At 41.2% G+C, this 21,392-nt stretch overlaps 1 protein-coding gene across 1 annotated transcript in view; it reads right to left on the bottom strand.

Moving 5' to 3' along the window:
* The window catches only part of POM121C (POM121 transmembrane nucleoporin C), a 54,915-nt gene extending 33,731 nt beyond the window's left edge, over positions 1 to 21,184 (bottom strand). Inside the window, exon 1 of the mRNA XM_073884257.1 lies at positions 21,057 to 21,184. The gene's annotated coding sequence lies outside the window, so the exon portion shown is untranslated. The remainder of the gene's footprint in view (positions 1 to 21,056) is intronic.
* Between the last annotated feature and the right edge of the window lie 208 nt (positions 21,185 to 21,392).

The raw sequence follows: 21,392 nt of genomic DNA, 5'->3' as shown, positions 1-21,392 counted from the left end.
AACTGTATTCCATATATTGAAAAAGATAACTAGAGATGAGGAGAAATATAAGAAGAAACAGTAGCCTAAAACTTCCCAAACATAATGAAAAATACACATCCTCATATCTGAAGCTCAATCTTAAGTACAAGAAACAAAGAGAACTATAACAAGTCACATCATAACCGAATTGTTCAAAACCAGTGATACAGATAAGACCCCAAAGACAGCTAGAGAAAACAGATGTGTTACTTACACAGGAACAAAGATAAGGATAATACCAAATTTCTTCTTGGAAACAATGCAAAGGAGAAGACCGCAGAGTAAAAATTTTAAAGTACTGATAGAAAAAAACTGTAAATCTAGAATGAGAGACCTAGTGAAAATATCAAAGGTGAGATAAAGAGGTCTTCAGACATACAAAAGCTAAAAGAATTCATCACTACCAAACTAATAATATAAGAAATGTTAAAAGATGCCCTTCAGGCAGGAGGAAAACAATCCCAGCTGGAAATCTGGATCTACACAAAGGAATGAATTCAGTGAGAGCACTGGAAATGGTAACTGTATAGGTAGGTATTTATGACCTTCCCTCCTCATGATTTAAGTCTCTTTAAGACACAATGGAGTGACCTAAGCAAAATAGCAGAGGAGGCAGCTTCAAGCTCCCATCCTCCAACAGAAACAACAAACAATAAGTAACTGTTAGAACCAACTTTATCAGAACTCTGGAAAACAATCCAAGGTTTACATCAACCAAACAAAATGCTGAATCAAGAAAACAGCAATTTTAAAGTGGTGAAAAGCCTTGTGGTTTGGTTTGGTTTAGTTACTTGCCCTTCTAACTCACCTACTCCCCATTTGGCAGCAATCTTGAAGACAGAAACCTACATTCCCAGTGTGGAAACCTGGTCACTGGTTCCGGAGGGATTACAGTAGATCCTATTTGCAAATTACTATGTGTATGTGCTGTATATTAGGGCTACCTGAGGGAATGATGCAGGAACTCATCTCTATTTTAACAAACTTGGAACTCACTGAGGCTAGAAAAGCAATGGGCATTGCAAGGAAAACAACCACAGATGCATCTGGCAAAAGGTTACAGTTGAGACACACAATGAACCACTGTTACAGACTGAATTTTGTTCCCCCCAAATATATATGCTGAACCCCAATCCTCAATGTAACTCTATTTGGAGATAGGTTATTATTTAAATTAAAAAAAAAGATTTATTTACCTGACAGAGAGAGAGAGGGCATGCACAGCAGGGGGAGTGGGAGAGGGAGAAGGAGGCTCCCGTGGAGCAGGGAGCGCGATGTAGGGCTCCATCCCAGGACCCTGGGATCATGACCTGAGCCGAAGGCAGACGCTTAACGACTGAGCCACCCAGGTGCGCCGGAGATAGGTTCTTTAAAAAGGTAATTAAACTTCAATGAAGTCATATGGGTGAAGCCCTAATCCAAGATGACTAGTGTCCTTATAAGAAGAGGTAGAGATGACTCAGTTGGTTAAGCGTCTGACTCTTGGTTTCAGCTCAGGTCATGATCTCAGGGTCCTGGGACCGAGCCCCACGTCAGGCTCCCAGCTCAGCTGGGAGTCTGCTTGAGGATTCTCTTGCTCTGCCCCTCTCCGTCCTCCTCTCTAAAATAAATGAATAAATCTTGGGCGCCTGGGTGGTTCAGTCATTAAGCGTCTGCCTTCAGCTCAGGTCATGGTCCCAGGGTCCTGGGGTCGAGTCCCACATCGGGCTCCCTGCTCTGCGGGAAGCCTGCTTCCCCCTCTCCCACTCCCCCTGCTTGTGTCCCCTCTCTCACTGTCTCTGTCAAATAAATAAATAAAATCTTTAAAAAAATAAAAAAATAAAATAAATGAATAAATCTTAAAAAAAAAAAAAAGACAACGGAGAGACCCTAGGGATGTTTGTGTACAGAGAAAGGCCATGTGAGAACACAGCAAGAATATGGACATCTGCAACCAAGAAGAGAGGACTCAGGAGAAGACAGCCCTAACAACACATTGATTTTGGACTTTCAGCATCTAAGAACTGTGAAAAAATTAACTTCTATTGTTTAAGCCATCTAGTCTGGTATTTTGTTATGGCAACCCCCTAGCAGACTAATACAGAGTGCCCAAAGTATGGGAGGGAAAGCCGGGGAGTTTCTTTGGGAAATCAGGGCATTTGTAATCACCTGTGTATAAGAGAGAATTTAGAAGGCCACATGCATGCTCAGGGCAAGATGTGTGCTCGGAATATATCTAACAAGACCCTAAGTTTTCACCTTGGTCTGATACCTAGGATCAGTAGAGGCCTGGATAAGTGTTTAAAAAAAAAAAAAAGCAGCATGGTGACAATCTACAAAGACTAAGAGAAGTGGGGTTTTTTTCCTTCTATATTTAGCTCCTGGTATTCAAGGACCTCTCTATCAAACCATTAGCTGAACATAAGCCAACATGACTGAGACTTCAGTGACCACACATGACAAGGATATAGTCTGCAAAAATAGTTTGGAAAAGTCACAAAACAAGTGGACTATTAGAGCCTTCAATGATTTAATTTTTTTAAAAACCTCAACCAACAGCAGGGCAGGGGAGATCAGATTTCCAGAATTACTACATTATAATATACAAATGTCCAATGACATTGTCAATGACAATCACAAGCCATGCAAAGAAACAGGACAGTATGGTCCACTCAAAGTAACAAAAATAAATGGGCAGAGATTGTCCCTGAGGGCACCCAGCCCTTAGACTTACCAAAGATTTTAAAAGAAAGTATTAAATATGCTCAAGAACTGAAGGGAAATGATGTATGAGCAAAATGAAGATACTGATAAAGAGATAAATTACAAAAAGGAACCAAAGAGAAATTCTGAAGCTAAAAAGTACATTAACTGCAATAAAACATTCATTAGATGGTTTCAAGAGCAGATTTGAGCAGGCAGAGGAATCACCGAACTTGATTGAAATTATCCAGTCTGAGGAACAGAAAGAAAAAAGATTGAGAAAAAATGAACAGAGAGTAAGAGACCTGTGGCACAACAACAAGACCAACATGAGCATTATGGGAGTCTCAGAGGAGAGAAAGAGAAAGAGAAACAGAAAGAATATTTGAAAAAATAATGGTCAGAACTTTCCAAATTTGGTGAAAGATATGAATCAGCACATCCAAGAAGTCAACAAACTCTAAATAAAATAAGCTCAAAGAGATGCACACCAAGACACATTATAATCAAACTGTATAAAGACAAAGTCTTGAAAGGAGAAAGACAGAAACAACTTGTTAAGTACAAGATCCTCAATAAGACTAGCAACTGATTTATCACCTGAAACCATGGAAGCCAGAAGGCAGTGAGATACTATTTTTAAACTGGTGAAAGATAGCTGCACTCCCATGTTTACTACAGCATTATTTACAACAGCCAAGATGTGGAAACAACCTAAGTACCCATCAGTGGATGGATGGATAAAAAAGATGTGATATGTGCATGCCATGAAATACTACTCAGTCATCAGAAAAGGAAATTCTGCCATTTAAGACAACACGGATGGACCCTGAGGGCATTACGCTAAGTGAGGTAAGTCAGAGAAAGACAAATACTGCATGATATTATATGTGGAATCCAAAAAATTCCAACCTCTTAGAAACAAAGAGTAGAATGGGGATTACTAGGGGCTGGGGGGTGGAGGAATGAAGGAGATGTTGTTTAAGTGTACAAACTTGCAACTAATAGAAAAATGACTTCTGGAGATCTGAGGCGCAACATAGTGGTTATAGTCAACGATACTGTATTATGAACTTCAAAGATGCTAAGAGACTAGAACTTAATTGTTCTCACCATAAAAACAATGTTAATTATGTGACACGATAGAAGTCTTAGTTAAAGCTATAATGGTAGTCTTACTGCAATACACAAATGCATTAAATCAACACACTGTACACCTTAAATTTACACAGTGTTCTGTGTTTATGTCTCAATGAAAAAAAAAGTGGCAAAAGAAAACACCTGTCAACCAAGAATTCTATATCCAGGAAAGTTTTCCTTTAAAAATCAAAAGGAAATTAACTTATTCACAGTTACAAAAACTGTGGAAGTTCAATAACACTAGATCCTCCTGCATAAAATGCTAAAGTAAGTCCTTTTGATGGAAATGAAAGGATATGAGTTAGGAACTTAAAGCCATATGAAGAAACAAAGATCTCTGGTAAAGGTAACTATATGGGCAAATGGAAAAACCAGTATTATTGTATTTTGGTTAGTAGCTCCGTGTTTTATTTCTTTTTTATATATATTTTATTTATTTATTTGACAGAGAGATAGAGAAAACAAGTAGGCAGAGCAGCAGGCAGAGGGAGAGGGAGAAGCAGGCTCTCCACTGAGCAGGGAGCCCAATGCAGGGCTGGATCCCAGGACCCTGGGATCATGACCTGAGCAGAAGGTAGCCACTTTAACCAACTGAGCCAACTGGGCACCCCCCATGTTTTCTTTCTTACATAATTTGAAGGACAAATGCATTAAAAGTAATTGTAAATCTGTGCTATTGGGCACACCATATACAGAGAGGTAATTTGTGACAACAACAATAATGGGGGGTGGAGTTGTATAGGAGCAGAGTTTCTGTGTGCTATTAAAGTTGTTATCAATTCAAACTAGATTGGTATACATTTAGGATATTGAATGTAATTCCATGGTAACCACAAAGAAAATGTTTTTTAAATACCTGCAAAAAGAAATGAGAGGGAATCAAAATGGTTCACTACAAAAAAATTAAATACAAAAGAAGGCAGTGATGGAAAAAAATGAAGGACAAAAAAAGTGTAACTTTGGGCTCCCTGCTCAGCGGGGAGTCTGCTTCTCCCTCTGACCCTCACCCCTCTCATTCTGTCATTCTCTCTCTCTCAAAAGTAAATAAAATTTAAAAAAGAAAAAAAAAAGGGTGCCTGGGTGGCTCAGTTGGTTAAGCGACTGCCTTCGGCTCAGGTCATGATCCTGGAGTCCCGGGATCGAGTCCCACATCGGGCTCCCTGCTCAGCGGGGAGTCTGCTTCTCCCTCTGACCCTCTCCCCTCTCATTCTCTCTCTCTCTGTCACTCTCTCTCTCTCAAAAGTAAATAAAACTAAAAAAAAAAAAGTATAACACAGAAAACAAATAGGAAAAAGGAAAAGTCCTTCTTTATAAGTAATTGCTTTAAATATAAATTAAGCAAAGATTGGCAGAATGGATAAAAACATCCAACTAGGTGCTGTCTACAAAAGACTCACTGTATTTTTTTTTATTTTGGGGGGAGGGAGAGAGGGGGGAGGGGTGGAGAGAGAGAGAGAAGAGAAAATCTTAAGCAGGCTCCACACAGTGCAGAGCCCAATGTGGGGCTTGATCTCACAACCCTGTGATCATGACCTGAGCTGAAATCCAGAATTGGAAGCTTAACCGACTGAGCCACCTAGGCACCCCAAGACACACTTTAGACACAAAGACATTAAAAGGTTGGATGAAAGGTTGGAAAATATATTTCATGCTAACAGTAACCATGAGAGACCTGGCAGTTGCAACTACAGTAATATTAGGCAAAAAAGACTTTAAGTAAAAAATCGTTATGGGGTGCCTGGGTGGCTTAGTTGGTTAACCGTCTGCCTTTGGCTCAGGTCATGTCAGGGTCCTGGGATTGAGCCCCATGTCAGGCTCCCTGCTCAGCAGGGAGTCTGCTTCTTCCTCTCCCTCTCAGCCCCCCACCCCTCCACTACTGCACTCCTGCTCTCTCTCAAATAAATAAAATCTTTAAAAAAACAAAACAAAAAGAACCGTTATGAGACAGAGACATTATCTATCGATAAAAGGGCCAATTTTATCAAGAAGATGTAACAATTATAAACATATGCAACAACAAAAAAACCGCGCCCCAAATTATATGAAGCAAAAACTGAAGGAATTGAAGGGAGAAATGGACAGTTCTGCCCTAACAGTTAGACTTCAATATACTACTTTAAACGGACAGACTATCTATACAGAAGCTCAACAGGGAAATAGAACACCTGAACAACACTATAAACCATGAACACCTAAAAGACTTACACAGACCACTGTACCCAACAATAGCAGAATACATATCCTTCTTAAGTACACAAGGAATATTTTCTAGGATACAGCATAAGTTAGACCACAAACTAAGTCTTGCTAAATTTTAAAAGACTGAAGTCATACCATTCATCTTCTCAGACCACAAAGGAATAAAGATAGAAATCAGAAACAGAAGGAAAATTGAAAAAAAAATCACAAGTAGTGGAAATTAAACAACACTCTTAAATAAATCGTGGGTCAAGGAAGAAATCACAAATCAAACGAAAAGATAACATAATTAAATTTATGGGATGCTGTGAGGGCTGTGCTCAGAAAGAAATGTATAGTTGTAAATGCCTACATTTAAAAAGAGGAAAGATCTCAAATCAATAACCTAACTTTATACCATGGAGAAGTAGGAAAAAAAGAGCTAACTATCTACAAAGCTAGCAGAAGAAAGGAAATAATAATGATTAGAATGGAGATTAATGATATACAGAGTAGAAAACAATAGAGAATCAATAAAACCAAAAAGCTGGTTCTTTGGAAATATCAACAAAATGGGCAAACCTATAGATAGACAAAAAAAAGTGAAGACATAACTAAAATCAGAAATGAAAGTGGGACACTACTACCAACCTTAGAGAAAAAAAAAAGGATTATAAGAGAATACCATGAATATACCAACAAATGAGATAATCTAAATGAAATGGACAATTGCCTAGCAATATGCAAATTAAACCAACTGAAGACGGACTAGAAATCTTTAATTTTTATTTAAATTCTAGTTAGTTAACATTACAGTGCAATATTGGTTTCAGGAGTAGAATTCAGTGATTCATCACTTACATACAACACCCAGTGCTTATCACAATAAGTGCCCTCCTTAATACCCATCACCCATCTAGCGCATCCCCTAACTACCTCCCTCCATCAACCCTCAAGTTTGTTCTCTATTGTTAAGAGTTTCTTATGGTTTGTTTCCCTCTCTTTTTCCCCCCTTCCATACATTCATCTGTTTTGTTTCTTAAATTCCACATATGAGTGAAATCATATGGTATTTGGCTTTCTGTGACTGATTTATTTCGCTAGAATAGAAATCTCAATAGACCTATAACAAATAAAAGGACTGGAGTTGCCTGGGTGGCACTGACTCTTGGTTTCAGCTCAGGTCATGATCTCAGGGTTGTGAGACTGAGCCCCACGTATGGCTCCACACTCAAGGTGGAGTCGGCTTGGGATTTTCTCTCTCCTTCGCCCTCTGCCCTCCCCCCAGTTGCATGCGCTCTCTAAATACATAAATAAACTATTTTTTTTTAAAAAAAGTAAAAAGACTGAATCAATAATTAAAAACCTCTCAACAAAGAAAGATGAGAACCAGATGTCTTCACTGGTGAATTCTACCAAAAATTTAAAGAATTACCACCAACTATTCTCAAGTTCTTCCAAACAATAGAAGAGGAGGGAACACTTTGTAAGTCATTCTATGCGAGCAGATACCAAAACCAGATAAAGACATCATAAGAAAACTATAGACCAATATCCTTTATGAAGATAGATGCAAAAATCCTGAACAAAATACCAGCAAACCGAATCTGGCATATAAAAAGCATTATACGCCATGACCAAGTGGTGTTTATCCTAGGGATGTAAGGCTGGTTCAATTTATGAAAATCAATGTAATACATCACATTAATCGAACAAAGGAAAAATACATAAGCATCTCAATTAATGCAGAAAAGACATTTGACAAAATCCAACATCCTGTCATGGTAAGAACTCTCAGAAAAGCAGAAATAGAAAATTCCTCAATGTGATAAAAGGTATTTAGGAAAATTCCATGTTTAATAGCATATTCAGTGGTGGAAGACTGAAACTGTACCTGTAAGATCAAGAACAAGAAAAGGTTGCACACTTTAGCCACTGCTGCTCAACACTCAACTACAAGTTCTAGTCAGAGATACTAGACAAGAAAAAGAAATAAAATACATTCAAATTCCAAAGGAAGCAGTAACACCATCTCTATTTGTAGAAGACATGATCCTATACAGAAAATCCCAAAAAATTCATAAGAAAGCCACTAGAGCTTATAATAAACAAAATCGACAAAGTTGTAGGGTATAAGATCAACTTACAGAATCAATTGTGTTAAGCTGTGTTTGTATACATCAGCAATAAATAATCCAAAAAAGAAATTAAGAGAGCAATTCCATTTACAGTAGAATCTAAGACACGAAAATACCTAGGAATAAATTTAACCAAAGATTTATATACTGAAAACGACAAAATACTGCTGAAAGAAATTAATGAAGACCTAAACAAATAGAAAGACATCCCCTGTTGATTAGAAGACTTACTACTGTTAAGACAACAATAGTACCCAAAGCAATCTATAAATTCAAGGCAATCCCTATCAGAATTTCAACAGGTTTTTTTTTTTTTTTTTTTTTGTAGAAATAGAAAAGTCAACCCTCAAATTCATATGGAATTGCATGGGTTCCAAATATGCAAAACAATACTGAAAAAGAATCAATTAACCTAAATATGAAAGTTAGGACCATAAAATTTCCACAAAGAAAACACAGGGGTAAATCTTTTTGACCTTGGATTTCATATCAAAAGCAATAACAACAAAAGAAAAACTAAGGATGCCTGGGTGGCTCAGTTGGTTAAGCCTCTGACTCTTGGTTTTGGCTCAGGTCATGATTCAGGGTTGTGAGATCAAGCCCTGCATCAGGCTCCATACTCAGCGGGGAGTCTGCTTGAGATTCTCTCTCTCTCTCTCCCCCTCCCTCCCCACTCTCTCCCTTGCATGCACGCTCTCTCTCTAAAATAATCTTAAAAAAAGGAAAGAAAAACTAAATTGGGCTTCAACAAAATAAAAAACTTCTGTGCATCAAAGGTGATTATCAAGAATGTGCAAAGACAATCCACAGAATGGGAGAAAATATTTGCAGATCAGATATCTGATCAGAGTTTAACATCCAGAATATATAGCAAGTCTCTACAACTCAACAACAAAAAGAGGAATAGTGCAATTAAAAAATAAGCAAAGGACTCATATAGATATTTCTCAAAAGATACGCAAATGGTCAATAAGGACATGAAATCAGTATCACTAGTCATTAGAGAAATGTAAATCAAAACCACTACGAGATACCATTTCATACCTACTAGGGTGACTATAATAATAATTTAAGAAAGGAAAGTAACTGTTGGTGAGGATGTGGAGAAACTGGAATCCTCAAATATGGCTGTGGAAAAAACTCTGGCAGTTCTTCAAAAAAAAAATTAAAATATAACTACCATATATCCAGTAATCTCACTTCTGGGTATATAGCCAAAGGAAATGAAATCACGATATTTTTTTTTAAGATTTTATTTATTTGACTTTGACTGAGAAAGACACAGCGAGAGAGGGAACATAAACAGGGGGAGTGGGGGAGGGAGAAGCAGGCTCCTGGTTGAGCAGGGAGCCTGATGCGGGGCTCGATCCCAGAACCCTGGGATCATGACCTGAGCCGAGGGCAGACGCTTAATGACTGAGCCACCCAGGCGCCCCTGAAATCAGGATCTTGAAGAGAGAGCTGTCTCCATGTTCATCAGAGCATTATTCACAATGAGTAAGACATGGAAATAACCTAAGTGTCCATCTATGGGTGACTGCATGAGGACAATTTAGTATGTACATAGAATGGAATATTCAGCCATAAAAAGAAGGAAATCCTGCTTTTTGTGACAACATGGATGGACCTTGAGGGAATTATGCTAAGTGAAATAAGTCAGAGACAAATACTGTATGTCCTCACTTATATGTGGAATCTAAAAAAATCAAACTCATAGAAATAGAGAGTAGAATGGCGGTTGCCAGGGCCTGGGGGTGGTGAGGGAAATGGAGATATGTTGGCCAAAGGGTACAGAGTACAAACTTTCAGCTATGAATGAATAAGTTCTGGGGATATATTGTGATGACAATAATTAACAATACTGTATGGTATACTTGAAATTTGTTAGGAGAGTAGTTCTTTAATATTATCACCACACATACACACACACTTAGTGAGGAAAGACTGGGACAAGGTAAGGATGTCCACTCTCATTAGTTCCATTCAACATTACCAGGGCGATCAAGGCAAGAAAAAGAATGAAATAACATACAAATTGGAAAGGAAGAAGTAAAAATGTTCCTTATTTGCAGATCACAGGATTTGTGTTCAGAGAAAATCCGATGCAATCTACAAAAGAACTGCTAGAGCTAATGAGTGAACTGAGCAAGAGTACATGAAACAAAACGGGATCAGTATATAAAAGTCAATTGCAGCAAAAATTAAAATTATATACTTAAAAACACAATACCAATTATAATAGCATAAAACATGAAATACTTAAAATTTAACAAAATACATGCAAAACTTCTACACTAAAACATTACACAAATCTGCAAAACATTTTTGAGAGAAATTAAAGAAAACCTAAATAAATGGAGAGATATATGTTCATGGATTGGAAGAGTCAATATTGTTAAGATAGCCATTATCCTTATGTTGAACTATAGATTCGGTGCAGTACCAACGAAAATCCCGGTAGGTTTTTTTCCCTGTAGAAATCAACTAACTGATTTAAAATATATATGGAAAAGAACCCAGAATAGCCAAATCAATTTTGACATAAGAAATAACAATAACAAAGTTGGAGGACTTACACTACCTGACTTGAAGACTACAGTAAAAGTTATAGCAATGAAGACAGTATGCTGTTTATTGGCATAAACAGACATATAGTTTACGGGAACAGAATAGAGAATCCAGAAAAAAAGACTAATATATAGGTAGTTGGCTGATGTTCTATATTGGCACCATTGTAATTCAATGGGGAAGATGCTGGAATACTGGATGTATTAGTTCTCTATTACTGCAGAACAATTATTCCACAATTTAGTGGCTTAAATCAACACTGATCTTACAGTTTCTGTGAGTCAGGAATTTGAGAGTGGCTTACCTAGGTGGTTCTGGCCCAGGAGCTCTCATGAGGTGGCAGTCAAGGCATCAGTGAGGGCTGCAGTCATATGAAGGTTCAACTAGTGCTGCAGGATTTGCTTTCAAGATAGCTTACTCGTTTAGTATTCAGAGAACGCCCCAGTTCCTTGCCAGCCATTGGCAGAAGGCCTCAGTTCTTCACCATGTGAACCTCTCCATAAGGTTGGTTAATTGTCCTCAACATACAGCATCTGGCTTCCCACACGGTGAGTAATCCAAGGAGAGAGAGCAAGGGGGAAGCCAAAATGCCTTTTATGCCTTAATTTTGCATCACACACCATCATTTCTATCACATTCTGTTCATTAAAATCAAGTCATTAAGTACAGCCCACACCTAAGAAGAATTAGGTTCTATCTTTTGAAGACAGGAGTATCAAAGAATTTGTGAGCATATTATAAAATGCCCATACTAGATATCCATTAGGAACAAAATTAATCTCAGACCCTACCTCACACCATACACAAAAAATTAATTCAAAATGGACCAGAAGGGGCACCTGGTTGGCTCAGTCAGTAGAGCATGTGAATCTTGGTCTAAGGGTCTTGAGTTTGAATTCCACCTTGGGCACAGAGGTTACTTTAAAAAAAAAATGGATCAGAGAACTAAATAAAGGGCAAAACTATAAAATTTCTAGAAGGAAACATAGGAGATAATCTTTGTGACCTTTGTGTGCCAAAAGCACTTACTATTAAAGATAATTCAATGTTGTACACATAGAATATGGATAAAAGTCAAAAACAATGTTAAGTGGAAAAAGCAAAGTAGCATAATGATACATGCAAAATTAAAGGATACTAAATAATAATATACCTAATATGGATACCTATATAAAGATAATAATTGCATGCATGGGAAGAAAACACACAACTTCAACATTATGTTCACCCCTGGGAAGGAAGAGAATGAAGGGAATGGCAACCAGGTGGCATACACAAAGGAACTTCAAATGTATCACTAATGCATTGTTATTTTTATTTTGTTTATTTAGTTTTAAAGATTTTATTTATTTGAGAGAGAGAGAGTGCGTGTGCATGAGAGAGAGTGTGCATTAGTGGGGGGGGAGGGGCAGAGGGAGAGGGAGAAGCAGACTCCCTGCTGAGCAGGAAGCCCCATGTGGGGCTGGATCCCAGGATCCTGAGATCATGACCTGAGCCGAAGGCAGATGCTTAACGACTGAGCCACCCAGGCGCCCCTGTATTGTTATTTTTAAAGATTTGAAACATGGCAAAATATAAACATTTGGTATATATCGGTGATAATATAATATTCATTATATACAGAGGATAATATATAACATGTTGAATATATATATTGAATATAATGAATATTATATTATCCTCTGTACATTTCTGAGGTTTGAAATACTTCATACTAAAAAACATTTTTAAAGGATCCAGTGGATTTGGCAATGGGAGGTTATTGGTGAACCTGACTAGAAAAATCCCTATTTTTATTATTTATATTATTATTTATATTGGGGTCAGCAAACTATGGCCTGCAAGCAGGCCACCAGTTTCTATAAATAAAGTTTCACTGGAACAGAGGCACCCTCTTAGATGATGTATTGTCTGTGGCTGCTTGCCTACCACAACAGCAGAGTTGAGTAGTGACAGAGACCATATGGCCTCTACGCCTAAAATATTAACTACCTGGCTCTGATTTATATCATCTACGGTGCTTGGCTTAATGTCTTAAACATGGTAAGCTCTCTCTCTCTTTTTTTTTAAGATTTATTTGTTTATTTATTTGACAGAGAGAGATAGGGGGAGAGCAGGAACACAAGCAGGGGGGGTGGGGGAGGGAGAAGCAGGCTTCCTGCCGAGCAGGGAGCCTGATGTGGGGCCTGATGCAGGGCTCGATGCGGGCCTCAATGCGGGGCTCAATCCCTGACCTGAGCCGAAGGCCAGATGCTTAACGACTGAGCCACCCAGGCGCCCCAAACATGGTAAGCTCTTAAGAAATGTGCTCGTACTCCCAAACAGCGCACGTTGTTTACTCTGTTCAGTAAGTATTAGTTGAGCTCCTACTAACTGCCAGATAATGCTGTAGGCCCCGATTATAGTCAACAAGACAGAACTGGTCCCTACACTCTAATTTCTTTGTTCCGAGATCCAGGTTGCTTTGGAGTATAATACAGTACTTATTGTGCTACTTCCCAGTAGAGGGCAGCCTGAAGCTTTTCCTTAATGGCACCATCATAGTGTTAACTCTGCAATCTATACCACCTGTGAGCTGTCGTGAAGGACTAAATACCAAACTACCTAAGGTTTTATTCTCTAAAGACTGTCACTGACAAAATTATAAAACGGGTCAAGTTTGTCTTTGGAACTCCTGGCCTCCTATTTCTTCACCTCTTCTTACAGGCAGGCACCACTTGCAAGTGAAAAAGGTGGTAGAACCAATCAAGGACATCTCACGCCAATAGATCAGTCAGGGTGGGGAGGGAGAGAAGATTCCTGGGGAGGGAGGGATCAAGCTGGTAAGCACAGAGCCGCAGACCAGAAGCCCGCCTGGACGCAGAAACGTGTGGGTGCCTGCTTGCACATATAGACACCAACATGAATGTCTACATTAAAAGAAAACACACATACCTCCTACTCATTAATTCACTAGTTCTTGTGCACCCACTGCCTTCTTTGTGCCACACAAGAAACAGCAATGAGCACCGCAGACACAGGACCAGCTCTCAAGCTGCGTACAGTTGAACAGGGAAGTCAGTACACACATAGAAATGGGCGGGAAGTACAGAAGTAGAAAAGAAAAAGACTTTCAGTTACTAATAGCGTAAGAAACCAATAAAATGTACAGTGGTATAAAACGATCATTTTCTCTTTCTTTCTTCCTTTCTTGCAGGGAGAGACAGAGAGAGAGAGCTCAAGCGGGAGGGGCAGAGGGAGAATCTTAAGCCGACTCCACACTAAGCCCAGAGCTTGACTTGGGGATCGATCTCCTGATCCTGAGATCACAACCTGAGCCACAACCAAGAGTCAGACGCTGAACTGACTGCGCCACTCAGGGGCCCCAAACAATCATTTTCTGATCCTCAGGGATTCTGTGATTGCAGTGCACTGGCTTGTTTCTGGTCTGCAATGTCTGGGAACTCAGCTAGGAAGACTTAAAGGCTAGGGGTGCTTGATGGTAGGGGGCTGGAATCATCTAGATGCATCTTCGCCCACACAGCTAGTGGCTGATGCTGGTGTCAGCTGGGACCTCTGCTGAACTGTGGGCTGGAAAAGTTACACATTTCTTCTGCCTATTGTCTCTCCATATTGGTTAGTTTGGGCACCCTCAGAATAGGGCAGCTTGGTTGAAAGAGCAAGCACTCCCAGAGAAAAAGGTGGATGTGCATGGCATTTTGATGATCTAGCCTGGGAAGTACCGCAGAGTCGCGTCTGTCCTACCACATTTGGTCAAAGCAATCTCAAAGACCTGCACAGGTTCTAGGGGAAGAGACACACTGCCACCATCACGTGACGGAAGCAGCAGTAAGATTATATTGTAAGAAGAGCAAGCGGAATGGGAGATATTACTGTGGTCACCCTCAGAAAATACACTCTGCCCCAGGCTGTCATGATAGCACAGGATGGGGGGCGCAACTTAGCCCAGGAGGCCCATCAGCAAAGGCCTCTGTGAGGAAGTCTTGTCTCAGGTGGAGGGGATCGGGGGCTAGGAGGAGCCTGGGGAAGAGATTCAGGCGGAGGTGGGTGAAAGGCTGCAGTCCAAAGAGAGGCTGGTGTGTGGGAATGCTGGGTTTCCGTGTATCGAAAGCAGAGGCAAGGGAAAAGTGCGGCAGGGGGGAGATACGCAGGGAAGATTCTGTGTGCTCTGGGTTCTGCCCTCGGTGCTGGACCCCTAAGAATAGCAGCGGCCTCCAGGCAGTGGTGTCCTAGGAAAAGAGAAGCTGGAGAGGACAGGAGCCCACTGGTGACAGTAGGGGAAAAGGTGCATGGTTTAGCTGCCACCCTACCCCAGAGGTCCCAGTAGGGAAGATGAAACTGAATCTGGCCAAGTGTTACCCAAAGTAACGGACGTCTGGAGAAAATAGCTCTGCCTCTAACAGATGCCAGAGGCAGCTGGAAATAGATGCTGCACCGTGTATCAGCACCACAGTGGAGGCGGGGAGGTCCAGCACGTTTGCAGTAACTCAAGTTGCCATCACTCAGGCACCTGCTACCCTGTATTCCTTGCCCTTGTCCTCAATTCAGTTCAATGACTCAGTGGGATTCTTTCTCAATTTATACTTGGCATTGAATGTGTGTCCAGCTGCTGGTCTTGTCTCAAGAGTCAGCTCCAAGAGGTTTATCTTTAAAATGGATACTCTGTATCACTGTGCAGGTATCAATACATTATATCAGGTCAAATTATAATTATCTGTATGCAAATGACAAGAGAGAAAACCAGAATCATAACCGTGTAAACTAGGTTAGAGCCTGGCTTGTGTGCTTCTCTAAACATACAATTTCGATCCACCTACAGACCTATGACACAGATTACGTGGACACTAAACTACTTGCCACACTGATCTATGCTTCTGCATGAAATGCCTTTACTCACCTGGGGAGAACCTACTTATCGCCTAAGATTCAGCCTGTCACCACCTCTGTGAACCCTTCCTCAGCCCCAAACATATGGCCACACCCACCCTGCGGTCCCCATTCTATCTTGTACAGACTAATTTCATTGCATTTATTTATTGTGTGCATTCACGTATATATTACTCCCCACTCAAGTCTCTGGGCTCTTTGAAGACCTGGGTTATATCTTATTTTTTCATGTTTGGATGCACAACACAGCCAGCACTCAAATAAATGTTGGCAGATCACTGCATGGGTGAAAATTTCATCTTCCAACTACAGCTAACAAGAATATGACTCCCCTACTCCGGTGGGAGATCACAGACAGTGTGGATTGTCTTTTACTTGAAGCGGAGTCCATGCAAAAATAGAAGGGCCTAACAGCCACCAAACACCATGTAAGGGTGCTGATTTGGTACCAGCTGCTGTTCTAAGTGCTTGCCCTGTGTTAGTCCGCCTAGTCCTCCTGCCAGGCCGGCTACTGCAAGTCCACTACGGGGTGACAAGGCTGAGACTGCTCACCTGGAGAACAGGGCCCAAATGGACAGATGAAATGAAGAAAGAGATGTGGGGAGGTCCCATGAACCAGAGAACAGAGGCAGAGGGGCTAGAGAGTGGAGTTCTGCGTGCTGTATACTGGGTTGAGGTTTTCACTGCCTGCTGCAGGACGGGACCCTGAGACCTAACTCAGACCCAATATGAGCAGGATGGTTCATCACACAGAAGCAAGTGTATCATTGCTAAAATGAGTAGCAACACACTCAAACTTCTCAATAAAACAATTAAAAATGCTGGATGTTGTTTCTGGTTCCACAGAAGACAGAGTAAGTACACCCATCACATTCCTCTTGCTAATTACAACCAAAACTCCTGCTCAGAGTACATGAGGCAACTATCAAAAGGACTCTTGAAAGGTAGAGAAAAGAAGGCAAACTGGCTAGGGACCTGAGAGAAGCCCCAGTGGTTAAGTTCCCCAGGTGGTCTGTTTGTTTTGCCTTCTATTTATCTTGGCGTGGGTGACAGAGCAATCTACGATGAGAAAATGCCAACAGGCCAACTACCCGACCACCCCATATGGAAAAGCCCCAAGAAAAGCCCACTCTCTCCGGCCAAATAACCAGGAAGAGGGTAGTTCTGCAGGATGGTGCCATTTTGACTTTAGCCAACCTACTCCAGGCAAACACCAGGAAAAAACCCATACTGTTCCCCTCCCCATCAGGTACTGCAGAGACTGTGGGACAAAGCCCTATTGACCAATGCCCACTCTGCCCCGACAAAGCAGTGGTGGCACCTCTCCCCTCCCCACCAAGCACTGAAGAGACTGGGGAGGAGCCCTACTATCCACAACCTGCACTAATTAAATAATACTAAAAAGGTGGCACACCAAATAGAGTGTGAGGATTTAGAAAAAAGGATTCTTTTTTTTTTTTTTTCATTAGGGCCCAAACCCATGACCCTGAGACCAAGACCTGAGCTGACATCAAGAGCTGGATGCCTAACTGACTGAGCCACCAAGGCGCCCTGCAGGAAAAGGGATTCTTTAAATATGGGTATGAAGTGCTGGACGTGCCTCCCCAAGCAGCCCATGTGTGAAACCAATCAGCATCAACAGAGCAAAAGCTTTGAGAACTGAACTACAATGTGGAAAATTCTCAGGGTTCAAATTGGCCTCTGAGTAGCACACAAGTGGGGCAGGCCAAGATAGCTCTGCAGAGGTTTCAAAGACTAAATTTATCTTCAAACCAGAGCCCTACAAATATGGACCAGAAGATGCATTCTGAATATAAACATATTGACTGCTAAAACAGAAGATTTACATAGGAACTACGGCCTCAAAACATAATATTCAAAATGTCCAGGATAAAACAAAAAGAAAAAAAAATTACTCCTCATACTAAAAACCAGGAAAAACAACTCAAATGAGAAAAGACAATCAACAGATGCCAACATTGAGGTGACAAGATGTTGGAATTACTGAATAAGGATTTTAGAGCAGCTATCACAAAAATAATTATAAACACTCTTGAAAGATACTGGAAAACAGAAAGCCTCATCAAAGAAAAAGATATAAAGACCCACATGCAAATTTCAGAATGAAAAATTACAGTAAGTGGAAAACTCACAGGATGTGCTTAATAACAAAATGAAGATTTAAAAGAGGAAAGAATCCGTGAACCTGAAGATATATCAGTAGAAATTATCCAATCTGAACAACAGAGACAAAACAGAAAAAAAAGAACAAGTGCCTACAGGACAATAACAAGAGATCTTACTCCTTTTACTGGAGTCCTAGGAGAGGAAAAAGATTGCAGTGCACAAAAAATACTTGAGGAAATAATGGCTGGAAATATCCCAAATTTGGCAAAGGACATAAACCTACCAATTCAAGAATCTGAGCAAACCCTAAAAGGATAAATCCAAATAATTAAAACCCAAACACATCATAATCAAATGTCTGAAAATTAAAGACAAAGAAAAAATCTTGAAAGCGGCTGGAGGCAAAATACAGGGCAAGAACAATTCAAAGGACTAAAAATTTCTCATCAGAAACCACGAGAGAAAGTGGCAAACATTTTTAAATGCATTTTAAATGCAAGAAAATAACTGACAATGCATAATTCTATATCCAGTGAATGAAGGTGGAATAAACACATTATGAGATGAAGGAAAATGAAATGATCTGCCACTGTCAGAACTTCTCTAAAAGAAGTGATTGGTGGTGGTGGTGTGGGGGGGGGTGCCTGGCTGGCTCCGGCCATGGAGCGTGCAACTCTTGATCTCGGGGCTGTGAGTTTGAGCCCCATGTTAGGTGTACAGATTACTAAAAAAAACAAAATCTTAAAACAAAAACAAAAAAGAAGTAATCAAGGAAAAGTTCTTCAAGTGAAAAGGAAATAAACAAACTTGAAACATCAGGAATAAAGAAAAAAGCATTTTTAGTGTAAATATCTAGGTGAAGATAATCTCTTGAATTTTTAAAGTTATGTTTGATGGATGAAAGCAAAATTATGACATCATCTCAGGTTCTCAATGTATGTAGAGGTAATATTTAAGACTACAATCTCATAAAGAAAAGAAAAGGGACGTAAAGGTGGTAAAGTGTCTACGTTCCATGTGAACTGCTAAAAGGTTGATACTAGTAAATTATCATAAGTATGTATAATATAACCTCAATAGCAACCACTAAAAATCTATAAAATGAGAGCTACATTAAAAGTCTAGAAATATTAAGGTGGCATACTAAAAAATGTTCAAGTATCCCATAACAGGGCAAGAAAAGGGAAAGAGAGGTACAAAAAACCCAGGGGGAACAAAGAGAAAACAAGTAAAATTGCAGACTTAAATCCTAACCAATCAAAATTTATATTAAATGTAAACTGTCTAAACAACCTGAAAAAATGGATTGTCAGGGCGCCTGGGTGATTCAGTCGGTTAGGCGTCTGACTCTTGATTTCGGCTCAGGTCATGATCTCAGGGTCGTGAGATCAAGCCCAGTGTCAGGCTCCGTGCTGAGCATGGGGCCTGCTTGGGATTCTCTCTCTCCCTCTTCCTCTGCCCCTCCCTGCCCCACGTGCTTGTGCTTTCTCTAAATAAATAAGTAAAAAAAAAAAAAAAGATTAAGTTTAAAAACAAAAGAAAACACTACCCAGAGTGATGTCACACAAAATGGCAGAGTAGGAAACTCTTTGCCAAAGCAACCACTGAGCTGGGAAAAGTGATTAGAGTCAACTATTTTGGAACTCTGGAACTTGACCAGAAACTTTTAGCAACCAGAGGAGTCCTTATAAAATAAAGGGAGAGGCTGCTGATTTTTCACAAGTGAGCAGCATGTGAAAACCAGCCAAAATCCCCCATTCCTCAGACAGACATGCTGCGGCTGTATGGGCAGCAGCCTGCATTCCTGAAGAAGCTGGCTGATGCCAGGGCAGGCAGTGGAAACCTTGTCCCTCCATAAATTTAGGGTTATGCATTTGGGACAGTCTGATGGATCCCTGAGGACCAGCACAGATGCTTGTGGTGGATTTGACCCCCCAGCAGCAACCGCTTCCCTTTGGAGCATCTATGAGATTTGAAGAGACAGAATCCCCTTCTCCTGCTCCCCAATTTAGAGTCAGGCATTTAAGGAAATCTATGTCAGGTTACTTACTGACTGTACAGAAAATGAAACAGAAACTTCAGTGGTTATACAAAAACAAAGCATACACATTTTGCAAAAATAGGCTGGAAAGGTAACACACAATTCCAGCCCTCAACAAGCAAAACATTAGCAATTCCTGATGACTAAGAAAATCACCTTTGGAGACATTTTGAATGTACAATTCTCAACAAAAAATTATAAAACACACAAAACAGCAAAGGATGGACCATTCACAGGAAAAAAAGAATTTGACAGAAACCATCCCCAAGGAAGCCCAGACATCGCACTTCCTACAGGTAAACTTTAAGCCAGCCAACCTAAATGTGCTCAGTGAGCTCAGGAAACCACGGACAAAGAACTAAAGGAGATCAGGAAAACAGATGGGGAAAAAAAAAAGAGAGAGAGACTATTTACAGAAAGAAAGAATTATGGAAAAGAACCAAAAAGAAATTCTGGACTGAAAAGTCCATTAAATGAAAAAGCTCACTAGAGGGATTCAGCAGCAGATTTGAGAAGTAAAAGAAATCAGCGAACTCGAAGATAGGTCCTTTGAAATTATCTAGTCTGAAGAGAACTAAATGAAGAAATGGAACAAGCCTGAAAGACCCGTGGGAGAGCAGTAGGAAGGCAAAGTGCAGAAGGAGGCGGACAGCTGTAGAGGGCCTGGCACCTCACAGAATGATGGTGGTGGACAGTCAAATCTGATAGCTTGGCGCCTTAGTGGCTGTTTGTGAATTTAGTTGGTGAACACACAGGAAGCGGGAGATTGGGAGAGGAAGCGAGTGTCACGAGTTCAGATTCGGGCAGAGTCTGAGATACGGATAAAGGCACATAAAGCTGCCCTACAAAGAGATGAAATGCAGTCCCAGAGCTTCAAGAGACGTCCTGTTTGACGAGAGCACTTAGGAGCCATGGAAACACAATCTTGGGAACTGGGGAGATGGGACAACTGACCACCATCTGTTAAAAGAGCGCCAAGAAGAGAGCCCTGGAGGGAGACAAAGTGCTAAGTTGAGGAGCAGAACCCAGGGAGGGAGCAGCAGACAGAAGTGGCCTCGTGGAACCCACGCGGGCATAGGAATCAATGCTGGAGTGATTGCTAAACAGCAAACGCCACGGACCTACTACGCGCCAAACTGCCTTTCCATTATGACGTGCCCCGCGGACGCAGGCACGCCTCATCAGGGTGGGAAGCGCGGGTGGACGGCCCAGAAGCGAGCCTCAGGGCCGCGCGAGGCCCAGCCAGCCGGAGCGAGCGCGTGGAAGGGGTTCACCTGAATGCGCAGCTCCAGGCAGTGGCCCAGCCGCGGTCCCAGCAAGTGACCAGCCCAGGCGGCTGTGGCCCAGGAGGCCCCGTCGTCCTCCAGCCTGGGCCGCGAGGACTCGTCCCCCGCCTTCCTGGCCAGCCAGCCCCGGAGCAGGGGGAAAGCCGCGTGGTCCCGCCGTGCACCGCGCGCGTCTCGCGTCGCTGCGGACGACTCACGCGAGAGCGGGCGGAGGGAGCCGGTTGCTAGGCAACCGGGCTAGGTTGCTCCCTCCCCGCCTGGAGGCTTCGGGTCTGGGCTGGAGGAGCGTGTGTGGTGAGGTTCCCGCTCTGGGTCCTCGCCTTG

Source organism: Callorhinus ursinus, unplaced genomic scaffold (genome assembly GCF_003265705.2).
Source record: "Callorhinus ursinus isolate GAN/ISIS: 27379988/994484 unplaced genomic scaffold, GSC_fseal_2.0 scaffold55, whole genome shotgun sequence".
NCBI lineage: Eukaryota > Metazoa > Chordata > Mammalia > Carnivora > Otariidae > Callorhinus > Callorhinus ursinus.
This window is presented reverse-complemented; position numbering and strand designations above follow the sequence as displayed.